The 17,513-nt window shown below is 38.4% G+C and overlaps 1 protein-coding gene and 1 pseudogene across 3 annotated transcripts in view; one reads left to right on the plus strand and one right to left on the minus strand.

Annotated features, from left to right (window-relative positions):
* The window catches only part of PCDH15 (protocadherin related 15), a 926,293-nt gene that overhangs the window by 851,428 nt on the left and 57,352 nt on the right, over nucleotides 1-17,513 (minus strand). The window lies entirely within an intron of this gene.
* LOC128312596 (60S ribosomal protein L21-like) lies at nucleotides 8,017-8,905 on the plus strand (annotated as a pseudogene).

Genomic DNA, 17,513 nt, shown 5'->3' on the forward strand with positions numbered 1-17,513 from the left:
AATAAAATATGTATTTTTAGATTCTTTAAGCCAGCCACAAAAAAATAAAGGATAGCCATTATTGAAAATAAAGCTTTGGAAAGGCCCCATGAGAAATGACTTGCCAGAAGTTTAAAGCATAAAATTAGCTTGGTTTTCAAATCACAAAATAAATATTCATGGTTTGTTTTAATTGAGTAAAGAAGTTGAAGAAAGAGAACTTTTTATGCTGGATTTTATATGGGCATGTTACAATGGTCTCAGTGCATATGAGAGTACTACTGTAAGACAGAATATCCCATTGCATATAATGCTTTCATGTCATAAAGTCCAATAATACATGTATACTATTCTGTTAAATTAAAAAAAAGGTATTTAAAAAATAAATAAAGTAATGGTCAAAAAGGCACTCATTGAACTTGATAAAAGAGGACAGTACCTCAGTGAGACCTCAACAAACAGAAAACATAAGAAATGAATGATTCGGAGATGAAAAACTCACCAAGTGAAATAAAAAATACCCTAGAGGGAATGAATAGTAGACTAGAGGAAACAGAAGAACAGATCAGTGACCGGGAGGACAGAGTAATGGAAAGCAATCCAGCTGAACATGAGAGAGAAAAGTAATGATAAAAAATGAAAATAGACTGAGGAAAAGATCAAGATTTAAAACACTCACATTATATGGATCCCTAGAAAAGAGAGAGAAAAGGGCATAGGAAAAGTATTTGAAGAAATAGTTTTTCCCAAATCTGGGGAAGAAAACAGAAATCCAGATTCAAGGAAAGCCCCCAGCAAAATCACTCCAAGGAGGTCCACACCAAGACACATAGTTATTAAAATGGCAAATGGAATGATAAAGAGAAAAAATTTTAAAGCCGCAAGACAAGAAAAGACAGTTACATGCAAGGGAGACCCCATAAGGCTCTCAGTAGATTTGCCAGAAGAAACTTTGCAGGTCAGAAGGGAGTCGTATGATATATTCAAAGTGCTTAAAGGGAAAAATAATCTGCAGCCAAGAATACTCTATCCCGCAAAGCTTTCATTTATAATAGAAGGAGTGATAAAGAGTTTCCTAGACAAACAAAAGTTAAAGAAATCCAGGACCACTAAACCAGGCATACAAGAAATATTAAAAGGTACTCTTTGAGCAGAAGGGAAAGACAATAGACAGGAGTAAGAAAAGCAGGAAGCACAAAATCAATAAAATCAACTACATCTAATAAAAATTAATCAAGGAATTCAGAAACTAAAAGCATGTAAAAGTATGACACCATATACTAAAACACGGTGAGGGACTGGCAAAAATTTAGTGCTTTTAGAATGGGTTCAATCTAAGTGAACATCAACTTAATAGACATTGTTATATGCACTAAATGTTATTTATAAACTGAATGGTAACCATAAAACAAAAACCACTAATGGATATGCAAATAATAAAAAGAAAGGAATCCAAACATATCACTAAAGAAAGCCAGTGAACCATGAGAGAAGAGAACAAGAGGAGAAAGAGAACTACAAAAACAACCAGAAAACAAATAACAAAATGTCAGCAAGTACAAACATATCAATAATTACTTTGAATGTCTTCAATCAAAAGACATAGGGTGATGGGGTAGATAAAAGAACAAGAATTATCTGTATTCTACCTACAAGAGACTGAATTCAGACCCTACAACAGCTGCAGAATGAAAATGAAGGGAAGGAAAGCATTTTTAATGAAAAGAAAAATACAAGCTGTAGCAGTGACACCTACATCAGAAAAAATGGACGTTAAAACAGACAGTAACAAGAAACAAAGAAGGACACTATATAATCATAAAGGGAACGATCCAACAAGAAGATTTAAGAATTGTAAATATTTATGCACCCGACATGACGTGCCCAAATACATAAAGCACTGTTTAACAAACATAAAGGAAGTAATCAATAATAATACAATAATAGTAGGGAAACTTAAATACCCCACTTACATCAATGGGCAGATCATCCTAAAAGAAAATAAATAAGGAAATAGTGGGTTTGAATGATACATTGGACCAGATGGATTTAACAAATATATTCATAACACTCCTGTAAAACAGTAGAATACACATTCTTTTCAAGTGCAAATGGAACATTATCCAGAATAGATCACATATTAGGCCACTAAACAGGCCTCACCAATTCAAAAAGAATGAAGGTATATCATACCTTCATTTTGACCACAATACTATGAAACCAGAAATCAACCACAAAAACAAAAACAAAATTAAAAAATTTTTAAAAATGGAAAGATCACAAATACATGGAGGTTAAATCACATGCTACTAAACAATAAATTGGTAAACCAAGAAATCAAAGAAGAAATGAAAAATCACATGGAAGCAAACAAAAGTAAAAATACAATGGTCCAAAATCTTTGAGAGGCAGGAAAAGCAGTTCTAAGAGGGAAGTTTACAGCGATACAGGCCTATCAGAAGAAGCAAGAAAAATCTCAAACAACCTAACCTTACACCTCAAGGAGATACAAAAAGAATAACAAACAAAACCCAGCAGAAGGAAGAAAATAATAAAGGTGAGAGCATAAATACATGATATAGAAAATAATATTAATAATGATAATGGTTAATAATAATAATAGGAGGGATAAATGAAACTAGGAACTGTTTTTTTTTTCAGATCAACAAAAATTGATAAACCTCCAACCAGACTAATTTTAAAAAATAAGAGAAAAGAGAAGGGGATGGGACTCAAATACACAAAATCAAAAACAAAAGAGGAGAAATACCAACAGCACAGAATCATGTAAGAAAATATTATGAAAAATTATATGCCAGCAAACTGGACAACCTAGACAAAATGGATAAGTTCCTAGAAATATATAGTCTGCCAAAACTGAAGAATGGAAAAATAAAAAATTTGAACAGACTGATAACCAGCAATGAAACTAAATCAGTAATCGAAAAAACCCAAAAAACAAAACTCCAGGACAAGATGGCTTCACAGGTGAATTCTATCAAATATTTAAAGAATAGTTAATACCTTCTCTAGCTATTTCAAAAAATTGAGGCCAGTATTACCCTGATTCCAAAACCAGATAAAGACACAACAAGAAGAGAACTATAAGCCAATATCCTTCATGAAAATAGATGCAAAAGTTCTCAACAAAAGCCTGGCAAATTTAATCCAATATTACTTTTTTAAAAAATCATTCACCATGATCAAGTGGAATTTATTTCTGGGTAGCAAGTTGTTCAATATTTGCAAATCAATGTGATTCATCACATCAGCTATAAAAAAGGATAAAAACTATATGATCATTTCAATATATGAAGGGAAAAATCTGACAAATTACAACATCTATTCATAATAAAAATCCTCAACCAAATAAGTTTAGAGGGAACATACTTCCACATAATAAAGGCCACCTATGAAAAACATACAGCTAACATCATATTCAATGGGGAAAAACTGAGAGCTTTTCCCTTACGTCAGAACAAAACAAGGATGTCTACTCTCACCACTGTTATTCATCATAATACTGGAAGTCCTAGCCACAGCAATCAGACAACAAAAAAAAATAAAATGCATCCAAATTGATCAGAAGAAGGAAAATTTTCACTATTTGCAGATGACATGATAAGAGAGAGGACCCTAAATACTCCACCAAAAAACTACTAGAACTGATAAATGAATCCAGTAAGGTCACAGAATTTAAAATCAATGTACAGAAATCCATTCCATTTCTATACACTGATAATAAAGCAGCAGAAAGAGAAATTAAGAAAACAATCCCATTTATAACAGCTCCCCAAATAATAAAATACCTAGGAGTAAACTTAAGGAGGTGAAAGACTTATACTCTGAAAACTATAAAATACTGATGAAAGAAACTGAAGATGACCCAAACAAATGGAAGATATTGATGCTCATCAACAGGAAGAGCAATTATTATTAAAATGTCTATATTACCCAAAACAATCTACATATTCAATGCAATTCCTATCAAAATACCAATAGCATTTTTCACATTAGTGGAAAAAACAATCCTAAAATTTGTATGAAACCACAGAAGACCCAGAATAGCCAAAGACATCTTGAAAAAGAAAAAAAAAAACAAACTGGGGGTTTCACAATTTCAGACTTCAAGTTATATTACAAAGATGTAGTAATCAAAACAGTATGGTACTGGTACAAAAATAGACACAAAGATCAATAGAACAGAATAGAGATCCCAGAAATAAACCCTCAACTCTGTGGTCAGTTAATCAACAAAGGAGGCAAGAATGTGCAATCGGAAAAGACAGTCTCTTCAACAAATAAATGATGCTGGGAAAACTGGACAGCAACATGCAAAGGAATGAAAACTGGACCACATTCATATACCATACACACAAATAAACTCAAAATGGATGAAGGACCTACATGTGAGACCTGAAACCATGAAAATCCTTGAAGAGAGCACATACAGTACCTTCTTTGACATCAGCTGCAGCAGTATTTTCCTAGATATATCTTCTGAGGCAAGGGAATAAAAAAATAAACTATTGAGACTACATCAAAATAAAAAGCTTCTGCGCAGCAAAGGAAACAATCAATAAAACTAAAAGGCAACCTACTGAATGGAAGAAGATACTTGCAAATGATATATCCAATAAAAGATTAGTATCCAACAAATGTAAGGAACTTATACAACTCTCTCTCTCTCTCTCTCTCTCTCTCTCTCTCTCTCTCTCTCTCTCTGTCTCTCTCTCTCTCTCTCTCTCTCTCTCACACACACACACACACAGACACACACACACAAGTAATCCAATTAAAAATTGGCAGAAGACATAAACAGACATTTTTCCAAAGAAGACCTCCAGATGGCAACAGACACATAAAAAGATGTTCAGCATCATTCACCATCCGGGAAACACAAATCAAAACCATATGAGATACCACCTCACACCTAAATAAAATGGCTAAAATAAAAAACACACCTACCAAGTGTTGGTGATGATGGGGAGAAAAAGGATCCCTTGTGCACTGTTAATGAGAATGAAAACTGGTTCAGCTACTATGGAAAACAGTATACAAGTTACTCATAAAATTAAAAATAGAGCTAGCTTAGGATCCAGTAATTCCTCTATTGATTATTTACCTGAAGGATATGAAAACACTAACTAAAAGGGATACGCTCACCCCTATGATTATAATAGCATTATTTACAATAATCAAATTATAGAAGCAACCCAAGTGTCCATTGATACATCTATATATTTAACGCTGCATTACTCAGTCATGAAACAATGAAATCTTGTTATTTGCAACAACCTGGAAGACTTAGAGCATATAATGCTAAGTGAAATATGTCAGTAAGAGAAAGACAAATACCATAGTATTTCACTCATGTGGAATGTAAGAAACAAGACAAAGAAAAAAAAAGAGACAAACCAGGAAACAGACTCTTAACTATAGAGAAGAAACTGACGGTTATCAGAGTGGAGGTGGGTAGGGGGGGATGGTAGAAACAGGTGATGGGGATTAAGTACACTTGTCATGATGAGCATTGAGTAATGTATACAATTGTTGAATCATGATATTGTAAATCTGAAATTAATATAACACTGTATGTTAATTATATCTGAAAATAAATATTAAAAATTAAAAACAAATACAGAAAGAATGCAGCAGATATTTCAAAAAAGGTAGTCTATTAAAAGCCACTAAACAAAATTAACACAAAAAATAAAATGGTTTCTGAAATAAACTACTGAATAGGACAGAGAGGCAAGATGGAACATCAGCAAAAAATACTATCTATCCATCCATCTATCCAGCCATCTGTCCATTCATAATCCATGTATCCATCCATCCATCTACCCATCCATAATCCATCTATCCATCCATCTATCCAGCCATCTGTCCATTCATAATCCATGTATCCATCCATCCATCTACCCATCCATAATCCATCTATCCATCCATCCATCCATCCATCCGTCCATCCATAATCTATCTATCCATGTATCTATCCGTCCATCTATCCATGCATCCGTCCATCCATAACCCATCTATCCAGCCATCTATCTTCCAGGTAGCTACAAATAAAACTCTTGGGGGTCATGAGCCATTCTGAAAAACAGACGCTAATAATAATGGATACTATCCTCCCTCTCTCTCTGCCCCTCCCCTGCTCTTGCTTGCTCACTCTTTCTTTCTCACTCTTCAAACTAAAGAGATCTCTTTCCTTGAACTTGTGTCCTTTATATGTACTTAATAAGACAGATCACACGGTACTTTGTGGTCATTACGTATGTCTGAACATAATTTTCTTAGCAGCATTCAAGGTCCTTAAAGGCAGCCCCGTAGTTCTGTTAGGAGTACAGCCCCTGAGACACAGGAGGGAAGATAGGGGAAGGAGGCAGGGAGGGAGGCAGAGACAACATTACAGTGTGTTTCTGAGCAGGTCTCTGCAGGTGTGATGGGCCATCGCTCACTTGATTTTGAAGGACTGTCATTGAACAGGCCAAATAAACTCTTTTCAGGGGGACAAAAATCATAGGCAAACTCCTGTTTCCCACTGATCGAAGGGAGCATTAACTCCCTGTGCAACTCAGCCCCCCCGCCCCCTGCTACTAGACACAGTGCTAAGTGATCCGAAGGCAGGCATGCATCAGTGACAAGAGTGATGCCCCTAAGGTGAGCCCCAGTCAGTCCCCGCTGTCTTGTGGCCCTCTATCCTGGAGGCAGGGAGACATTTCTGCTTTAGTATATGGACATCATAAAGCCATAACCACATGCTAGAACCCATCTTGGAAACATTTACTGCAAGTGTATTTTATACATCACAGTTATTACAATATTACTGAATAAATAGCAGAGTCAAGAAAGTGGGGTGGAAAGGTAAGAGTGAATGTCACATGAGAAGGGAACAATTCCATTAAGAGTAAAATAAAACACAATGAACACGACAGGTTAGTAATTTCTAAACGTTTAAAACTGGAATGAGTTTTAGGCTCCTACTACTCTAAGTATGGAGTTATGTAAATCACTTGTACCCACCTTTGTTAAAGAGTTAAAAAAAAAAGGGCAGCTTTCTAATTCCACTTTTACTGAAAATAGCTGTGTGTTCTCTCTGGGCCCCATTTATTCCATCTGTGAAGTGAGGAATGACTTTGATGACATCTCAGATTTTTCCAAACTTGGAAACTGATTTGCCTAAGATCCGTGATCATTGGCAAAGAAGTAACATGAACTTAACAGATATTATCAAGTACACATCATATATGAAGACACAGTAATAGGGGTGCCTGGGTGGCTCAGTCGGTTGAGCATCTGAATCTTGATTTTGGCTCAGGTCATGATCTCATGGTTCTTGAGATCGAGCCCCACGTCAGGGTCTGCACTGACAATGCAGAGACTGCTTGGGATTCTCTCTGTCTCCCTCTCTCTGCCCCTCCTCCATTTGTGCTCTCTCTCTTTCTCTCTCAAAATAAATAAAATTTAAAAACCCACAGTAATGAAGAAAACAACGCACAGTAATACACAAAACAGATAGACTTATGTCCTTTCGTCCTGCCCTCTTGGAGGTTAAATCCTAGTGTGTGGAGTCATCAGGGAAAAAGTTCAGTGTGTCAGAAGGTGTTCAAGTACAGAGGAAAAGAAGGCAAGGTGTATACGAAGTCATGGAGGCGGGGACAGTGCTGAACAGGTCGGCCAGAGCCAGCCTCATCGGGGAGTGCAGTGAGGGCTCCAAGCTCAGGGACACTGCAGGGAGAGAGTCCTCAGCAGAGAGGACAGTGTGAATGCCCTCAGGGGGGCGTGGGCGTCACATGTGCTGGGAAAATGACGAAGAATTCTGTGGTTTGAGCCAAGAAACAGAAGCGGCAACTACGGTGGGCACAATCCCAGTGAGTTAAGAGGAGGTAAGGCCATGTGGCACCCTCTCGATGAATTTGGCTTTTATTCAGAATGAGATGGAGTCGTTGACTTTTTTAAAAATTTTTTTTTGCATAAGAACGATGTGGTTTGGCACTCCAAGGGTCGCTTGGGCTGCTGTGTTAGAATGGATTACAGTGGGGCCAGGAGGTGAACATTGGCAAGGAAGCAAACTGCTTCTAGAAGATACATCTGACAACAATGCTTGTAAAATTAATAACCCGGCTAAAATGATGGTAACGAGTCCACATCTTTTAACTTAGGTTTTTATGTCATGGCCGTCAGAGTGGCTGAAAGTTCTATGTAACCCAAGTACACGAGATAACCAAATCACTATCCCAGACAGGTAACACCTGGCTCTAACTAATGTGATACCAAGGGCACTTCCATAATTCCTTAGGGTGGCAGCCCTAGGTTACTAAGAAGTCTACCTGTTTCACTTTTGTTTTTTTTGGCAAGAACTGCCATCTTCCAATAATTCACAAAATGACCCACACAAAGCGAAAGAGGAGAGGTACCTGCTGTATGTTCTCTATGCCTTTTAGAAAACATGGAGTTGTTCTTTTGGTCACATACATGCGAATCTACAAGAAAGGTGATATTGGGGACATCAAGGGAATGGGCAGTGTTCATAAAGGAGAGCCCCCCCCCCCAAGATGTCCCCATGGCAAAACTGGAAGGGTCCATAGTGTTACCCAGCATGCTGTTGGCATTGCTGTAACCGACCAAGTAAGGGTAAGATTCTTGCTGAGAGAATTAATGTATATACTGAGCATATTGAGCCCTCAAAGAGCCTTCCTGAAGCATGTGAAGGAAAATGATCAGAGGAAGAAGGAAGCCAAAGAGAAAGGTACTTGGGTTCAGCTGAAGCGTCAGCCTGGCCCACCCAGAGAAGTGCACCTTGTGAGAATACACAGAGAGGAGCCTGAGCTGCGGGAACCCAGTCCCTATGAGTTCCCGGCACGGTAAGTGTAAGAGAACCCATAAGATCTCAAGATTGTATTTAAAAAAGTCACCTCTTTCACAGGTGATGTATTTCGCAGCAGAGGACGTCCACAGAGATGTAAGGATTTGTGTCCTTTGAGAATAGCCATATCACATACTGAATTTTAAATGTCTTTGTGATAAAATTTTCATCACTATCTTACAATCTTCAGCATAATTTTTGTTAAAAATTGAAGACTTGCGTCTATGCTCACTGTATTTGCAGAAAGGATGGATAGGTGTCCCCCACTCAGTTGAAGTGTTTCACAAAAAGCCACGTGGGCACCAAGAGACCCAGAAGGATGTGACGTGCAGGATGAGGACCTTGAAGAAAAGTGGTTACAGGTTCTGATCTGGAGCCAGATGGTAAATGCAGGTGTCATGTAAAAACCAATACAGACTTTGGAGCAGACACGTGTCCCTGGAAATCTGTAAACACCTCACAAATGATTGAATTCTTCCATATAAGCAAGTAAAGTCAGGGTCAGGGTTTTTACTCGGGCATTTGAGGACAACGTGATTTTTAAACTAGTGAAATCTGAGACATAAGTACTGGATACGTGAGGACAAGGTGTAATAAATACTCTGAAAGAACTTACAAGTTTATTTAGGATTTGTCTTCCAAGTGAACCCTTTTCCCTACATGTTGTTATTTGGCTGTCAGGGGCATGATGCTACAGACATATTTTATCTAAAGTTCCTATTTTGAAAGCCACATTTGGTGCATGCAAATAGAAAAAGACGACACAATAGGGCAAGAAATCTATAGATGATGAGAAGGCACCTGGGCCCACTTAGCCATACTTTAATAAGATTATCCTAATACCCAACAGTACAGTTCTTAATTTGGTTTCTAAGTACACTTTAATCCAGTCATTGTAAATCACCACCCCTTCACATACTAAGGAGGGGGAGACACGAACATATCCTTTCCAACATAAGATAGAGGCAAAAGTCATGTCCATAACGTAACACATGCTGTGCTCTGTGTGTGTTCCTACATACTGGACCAGGTGGCATAATGCGTCCTGAAATTTCTCTTCATCATGAGGATGATGGGTTACATTCTAAAATATTTGAGAAATAAAGATAAAGAAAGTAAAATCAGATTGTTTTAAAAGAAGTGTTTTATTTTCATAAAACACCACACACACACGCACACGGGCAGGCAATTTCTGAAAGGGCTCTCAGTGATGCTCCTCTCCTGATGTTCATATTCTCTCCACTCCCCATGACAGAGGGTTTGAGATTAATCATGCTTGAGATTAATGGCTTCTGAGATCAAATACCAGAACACTGTGATGCTTTTCTTGCTCACAGGGTCTTGGCTTCTAACTTGCTCTCTCTGGCGTGACCTGCTTCATGGAAAAGATCCATGTAATGACAGTGAGGGAAGCCCCTGGCCAATAGCCAGTAAGGAAGGGACTGAGGACCCCTCATCCAAGAGCCCAGGAGAAACAATCCTGCCAGCGACCTCTTGAGTAAGGAATGGAAGTGTGTCCACTCACCCTCAGGGGAGCCCCCAGACCACTGTGGCCCCACTGACACCTTCCCTGAGCTTCGTGAGGTGTTCAGACCCAGAGAGCCCCGTGAAGCACTGCCTGGACTTCTGACCTACAGAGACTGTGAGACAGTAAAGGGTTGTTGCCTTACTGACTAAGATTTGGGATAATTTGTTAAACAGAAAGATAGAACCAATGCACAAAAGTAAACCAAGTCACAAGAGAAAACACATTTTTTAGGGGGAAAATCCCTACATTCTGGAACTGGAGGCAGCTGCCATAAATGATCAAAGTTAACATATTATTTGACTGCAGCATGTGACTATCATAAAGCGTCTTTGCCTTTTAATCTGTTAGACACTCAAATAGAAAATCAAAATATTACAGAAATGTATGCTGTGAATTAAGAAAGACATAGAAAACAGAGAGGATATGGGAGGTAGTTATAAAATGTTATCAAAGTCAGAATTTATATATTAGAGGAAATGGCAAGGATTCCAAAAAGATGCACACCTCCTTCTCTGGGAATAATTATTACTCCGATAGTATATTATAATAAATAGAATTCTGAGTAACAAATTTGTGGGAAGTCTAAGCAGCAATCCAGGTAAATACACACCACTCCTCTAAGGAGGAAATAGGAGAGGACAATCCTACATACTTCCCTAGAAACATGTTGTCTTTTCTTACAAATGTCTCTTTTATAATGTTACCCACAAACTGCAAAGGCCCCTCTTCCTAAAAAAAAATAATAATAATAATTCCATCACTAACTGTATTTCATAAGTAAAATTTCCTTCATGATATGAAATTATGTTAATTTTTGAATACAGGCTTTTCCCACCATTTTGTTAATAAGTACTTCATGAGAAGGGGAAAAATCAAAAGTCTTTCAAAAGCCATCATACCTCGATGATTCAAATCAACTCACCAGGCTTATGACAGGCAGACGACATAAAAATAAATTGCCCCACCAAAGCTAAGTTGATTACTACTGACTACCTACCTGTGTTCTTCTAAGATTTTATAAATTGCCTGTGATTGGAGCTCAGATGAAATTAGCTTGCTGATTGTCCGTAACCATAGGAAACACTATTCACAGAAAGGTAAAACAGAAACTAATCCTTTACATACACAATGAAAGGAACGTAAATAGGAAAGAAAGTGATCTAAGCACAAGTGTTGCACAGAACAGACAAAAAGAATCAACCACTGTATAACGTGTTTCATAAGGGCAGAGTCCTCGGTTAAGTAGGCTTGTGTCTACTGATGAATGATGGCTGCAAGAGTTGCTTTCACAACATACCAAATGTGGCGCTGAACTTGAAATCAGACTGGTGCTATTACCTTGCGGGGTTTTCACAATGCAGGCAGGTCTAGAAACTGTTTTGTTGTTGTTGTTGTTGTTGTTGTTGTTGTTGTTGTTCTTGATGTTGTTGTTTTATTTTGGTTTGGTTTGGTTTTTATCAGCTAATATAACATTGATTATGGTTAGGAAAGTGTGGATGGGGCATGAACAGAACTCACTGGCTTAGAAACTGGTTAATATACACAAGCAACATCATTGTGCAGTGAAGGCCTGGATATCGGACAGCACGTTTCTTTAATAAGCATGTTTCATTTAATAGCCTCTAAATGTCTAGAAAGTCTAATCACTAGTTACAGTATTGTTGACTGAGCCAGAAATTATAGAAACAAAGACATATTTATGGGATATTTTCTCAGAGCTGTAGTAGTCTAGCATGAATTTAGGGTAATAGGCATAGAATTGATAGGAATAGTAGTCAGAATATCCTGGTCTCTGGACAGTGAGAGAAATACCTCCAAATTGACTAAATCTTCCTCTTTAAACTGTTCGCTATCATGTTGTCATTACTTTTTATCGTTTCAAAACATGCCCCAAGCTGCCAAGTTTTAGATTCTTTGATATTTTTGGCTTTAAAGTGGTCTTTCAGCACTTTTACCCCAAACAGTAAACTCCTGAACTCTATACCACATGAAAGAACAGCTAATTCTAGCTGTATTTCATGGAGCCCTTAATGTGCAGCCATGGGGAGGAATGTGCTGCTTAACCACTGAGAACAGTGATTCTAGGGCCAAGTGTCTCATTCCTACTTTTGACCGTTCGGAGGCATCGCTTATTCCAGGTGAAGAGCCTTCCTGCAAGAGTGATGGGGGTGGCCGCACATGTCTTTCTGCTTTGTCAGCTTCTGTTGTCCATAGGTCATTGTATCCCATGTGCCCACCTCCCCGCCATGTGTCCACCAACACAAATGATCTAACTAAGTTTACCAGGAAGTGGAGAGTGTATCCATGCTTCCCTTCATTGTGGTGCATCACATGGGAGGAACAAGTCACTACAAGAACACAACAGCGAAATATGAAATTAAGCACTTACTTTAAGCTGCACCTCAAGATGCCTTATCTAGCCCTCACAATCACATCACAAATTTACAAGATAAGAAGACTCAATAAAGATAAATAACTTACTGGGTATCTGGGTGGCTCTGTCAGTTAAGTGTCCAAGTCCTGGTTTTGGCTCAGGTTATGATCTCAAGGTTCAGGGGATCGAGCCCCACATCACGATCTGTGCTGACAGTGCAGAGCCTGCTTGGCGTTCTCTCTCTCCCTCTCCTACTTTCCCTCCCCTGCTTGTTCTCTCATATAAACATATAAAAAAGATAAATAAGTTACCTAATGCCATACAATCAGTAAGCAGGAGCTCTGTAATATGACTGTTTCTGACTTGAAAATGCTTTATTTACCCTGAACTATCACCAAAAATCCACATTTACAAAATATTGCTCTCACATGTCCTGGATGGATCCCAAGGTTAATTTGGTACAATTTCATTGCCCAGAAGATCTCTGATTTATTCTCTTCCAAAATGTCCATCTATGTTATATATCAACTTCTACTTGGAAACAACCATGGCTGAACCTATGCATTCCTATTCCCTCCTACAACAATTTGCCTACTATCCACCTGCCGGCTTAACAATGAAGACCAAGTTTTTATTGAACTGGAAGTCCCTGAAGGCTTATCTCATTGTCTTTTCCCCCTAAACTCACCACACCAGTATATTGAGAATAGCCTCCATTTGTGGGTACAAAGTTTAAAAGACTCTCATTTTTTTTTATTAAACCCATAGCCCTGCCATTATCATTTATATTATTTCTACAGAATGTAAGAATTCATTTAAAGAGGGAACAATATAAGGTAATCATTTTATTGCCCATTTATTGTTAATACTAGGAATATAGTTTGCAGAACCACTGCCAGAATTACAGCAGAGATCATAAGCACCTGAAATTCTGTGTCCCAAATGTACTTCCTGTTATCTATAGGATACATGTGTAATGTTTGCATCCTCTACATTTACAGTATGTAAGAGTTATTTATATCTTGCAAGAGAGGTTCTCTGGTGCTTTTCCTACTGAAAAAAAAATCTGTATTTAAAACAATCTATTCATTAGACACTGGGGACCATGTAGGTACATAGACTATTTGGAAGGGATACCAACATTTCAGCATCCAGGACTTCCATATGCATTCCAAGGAGTTTTGGGTGTGGGAGCTACTTCAATTCTGATTAAATATTTTTTTTTTCTTTGTGCATTCTGCCTTTGTACTTATGTTCCACATTCTTTTTTTGTGTATTAGATTGGATATTATCTTGCACTCTTACATGGAATTTCTTAAGAAAGAACTATTGACTGTTTTTTTCTTTGCCAGACAATTATTTGTAGTAGCGGATGGCCTATCCACTGATGCTGATGTTCAACAACATCCCTAACCTCTCTCTACCCACTGGATGACTCCTCCTCCCCCAGCTGTGATAACCAGCAGTGTCTCCAGACGGTGCCAAATGTCTCTTTTTAGGCAAAGTCACTATTAATTAAGAACCACTAATCTAAAAGATTTTGCTTCTGTATCTCATGTACAAAAAAAATTATAGTCCTAGAGATCACAATCTGGGTGTGTGTGTGTGTGTGTGTGTGTGTGTGTGTGTGTGTTTCCTGTGTCATGGGTCCCCAAGATCACACTCAGGTTGGATGATTCACTACAAGGATTCACAGAACTCAGGATATTGGCATAGTCACAGCTATGATTTATTGCAGTGAAAGGCTACAAAGCAAAATCAACAAAGAGAAAAGGCACATCAAAGTTCAGAGGAAACCAGGTGCAAGCTTCCAAGACCTCTTTCCCTTTGGAGTCACAGAGATGCAGTTAATTCTTCCAGCAGTGGGCTGTGAGAATATGTGTGGAGTTCTGTCCATCAAAGGAGCTCATTAGGCACTTAATATTCACTGCCCAGCATGTATGAAAACTCCAGACTCTCAGAAGGGAAGCAGTTGTTTAGCCAAAACCACATTGTTTGTACAAATAATTCATGTACACCACGCTTATTAGTTAATAATGATGGGGATTTTCAAGAAACCCAGTTCCTAAATGCTAGCCAGGGTTCAACCTTGTAAGCAGGTCTTCCTAAGGGTAATGGTCCCAGTCTGCTATGCTAACTCTATCTGCACACTTCCCTACACAAAGTTTTGTGAAATGCCAACTACATTGTAGGCACCTAAAGATTTACAGAACAAATGAGTTAACCAAGTAATCAATCTATCTTGTTTTCCATAAGAATCCATTAAACTTCTTTATTTAGACTTTTGTTCCTAGGGATTCTTAGCTACATAGAGGGAAATATTCCCAGCAATGAAATATAATCACAAATTATAGAATTAAATAGAAGATTTTAGTTAATTATGCCACCCTTGACACGCATTTCTAGAAAATCTCCAAACAATTCAATATGTCACAGAGGACTCCATTTTTGGTGAAAAGAACATGGGGCATGGTAATGTTCTGGTCATTGAATTCCCAGACACAACCACCAAGAGAATGAGCAGTGTAAATCTAGACTACATGAACAACCCTTTTCTTCCAAGAAGTCTGTGCCATTTTGGAAGATAAAATCACTCAACGGTAAATTTTGTTTAATAGTTGACTTATCTACTGTCCTCCAGTCCAGACAAAGGGCTCATAATTAATAGGATGGCTAGCAAAAATTAGCTTCATCTGATTTTTCAAACAAGAGAATGAGCCCCTCTTCTTATGCTAATGAAACCATATGGCCCTCTTTATAACACCTGTCCTCAGGGGTAGGTTGGGTTTTACTTTTGCAGCACTCTTGGCCACCCACCCTCCCCCACCCCGAGTGCAGTCTTTATGAAGGGCAAGACTGTCACTGCTCTCGTCTCTCAGTCTCTCACCTTGGTCTCCCCAGAATCCTGCTTAGTCTGCACCAAACTTATTTATTTTAATAAAGCTTTAGGGGATCACGGTCAAGCGTCCATATACCCCCAGGGTATTTTAGTTTAAAGGCAAACATGATTTTCAAAAAGTGTATTAAAGACAAATCAGCAGGCCTTTCAGGATTTGTTTCCTTGATTCTAAGGTGTGCTAAGAACGGTTCCAGATGGACGCTGACACCATTCGTGACCGCGCTTGGGAAGGTCCTTGGGTTGCCAAAACACTGTAGTAGACACCTCTGACATAAATAGGCGCAAGCGTCTTCCACAGCGTGCCCTAACAAATAGTATCTTCTGTGTTTGCATGTTTTGAGAACAGGATTGGAAAACATTCATTAGACGAAGCACTTTGCTCTTAAACGCTGTCCTCATGCCTTTGAAGGCACGTATTTCTGGTTAGACAGAGAGGGTGCATTGGGCGCAGGCCCCTGGCCATGAGTTTGTTTGTAGATTATTCCTCCTTCCTCTCTCCCTCCATGCTGTGCTGTTTGTGTTTCTTCCTGAAGAACTGTACCTTAAGGGAACTATTCTGTACCCATTCTTTTCCAAAAGGTGAAAAGGGCTCAGCAAATGCTGATGTCTGGAAGGGTACCTTGACTGAGATCACAGAGTTAACATCCTCCTGACAGTGGTCCAGGAAGCACGGTCCAGCTAGACAAGCCAGTGTGAACAACCTTCTAATTCCAGGCCGAACTTACTCGCCATATGCAAAGGTAACTACTCAAATAACTTTTTGCTTGAGACATTTAAGTTAAATGTAGTATTTTTGTAACAATAGATACGCATGGTTAATGATGATAATTGATAGAAACGGTTACTTTCAGAACTAAGAAGAAATACATGATCAGATCGTTGCTTTTAAATACAGATTCCTGGATCCTAAATGATGATAAAAGTTCACCCTAAGGAACATATTAGCAAAACTCTATTCCTTGCCCTGATTACAGGAAGATAATTTATTTTTGAAATATTTTACTACTGTGGCGCCTGGGTGGCTCAGTCGGTTCAGCATCCGACTTGGGCTCAGGTCATGATCTTGTGGTTTGTGAGTTCGAGCCCCGCGTGAGGCTCTGTGCTGACAGCTCAGAGCCTGGAGCCGGCTTCGGATTCTGTGTCTCTTTCTCTCTCTGCCCCTCCCTGACTTGTGCTCTGTCTCTCTCTATCAAAAGTAAATAAACGTAATAAAAAAATTAAAAAAAATATTTTACTAGCATTTCAGTTCCTTTTGTAAAATCCAGATCTCCTCTTGTTCATTTTAATGGCGATGATTTTTTTTTGAAATTGGCTCTTCAAATTGGCCCCATTCATTCTTCTTCAATGTGAACAGACATCAGCCAGTTACTTCTCTCCAAGTGTTTCAGCTTAATATTCACTTTTATTGTACCTTTAAGCACAGATCACAAAGGTCAATGTAACTGACACAATTAAATGTGTGGTAGCTGAGTCTGAGGTTTAAAAACCTAGGTGCATGTCTGGGCTTTTTCTTGAGGAAATGAGTTAAGAGTATGGGCTCGGGAGTAACACAGAGCTGGGTTGAATCCTGGTTTTGCCTCTGCCTTGATTAATTAGTTTGAGCATCTTATTATTATTATTTTTTAACTTCTTGATTTCCTCACACATTAAAGGGAGGTGTGTGTGTGTGTGTGTGTGTGTGTGTGTTTGGAATGCTTTCATTAGCAATAAATATTACTACCTCATTATCAAGGTTCCTACTCAGACAGATACACTGCCCCTCCTCTCCATTCTTTCCTCCCTCTGTCCCTCTCTCTCTCTCTCTCTTTTTTTAATTTTTTTTGGTCTTCCTTTGAGAGTGATTTAAAATACAGTTGGGTAA

The sequence above is a fragment of the Acinonyx jubatus genome, chromosome D2 (genome assembly GCF_027475565.1).
Source record: "Acinonyx jubatus isolate Ajub_Pintada_27869175 chromosome D2, VMU_Ajub_asm_v1.0, whole genome shotgun sequence".
NCBI classification, from domain to species: Eukaryota; Metazoa; Chordata; class Mammalia; order Carnivora; family Felidae; genus Acinonyx; species Acinonyx jubatus.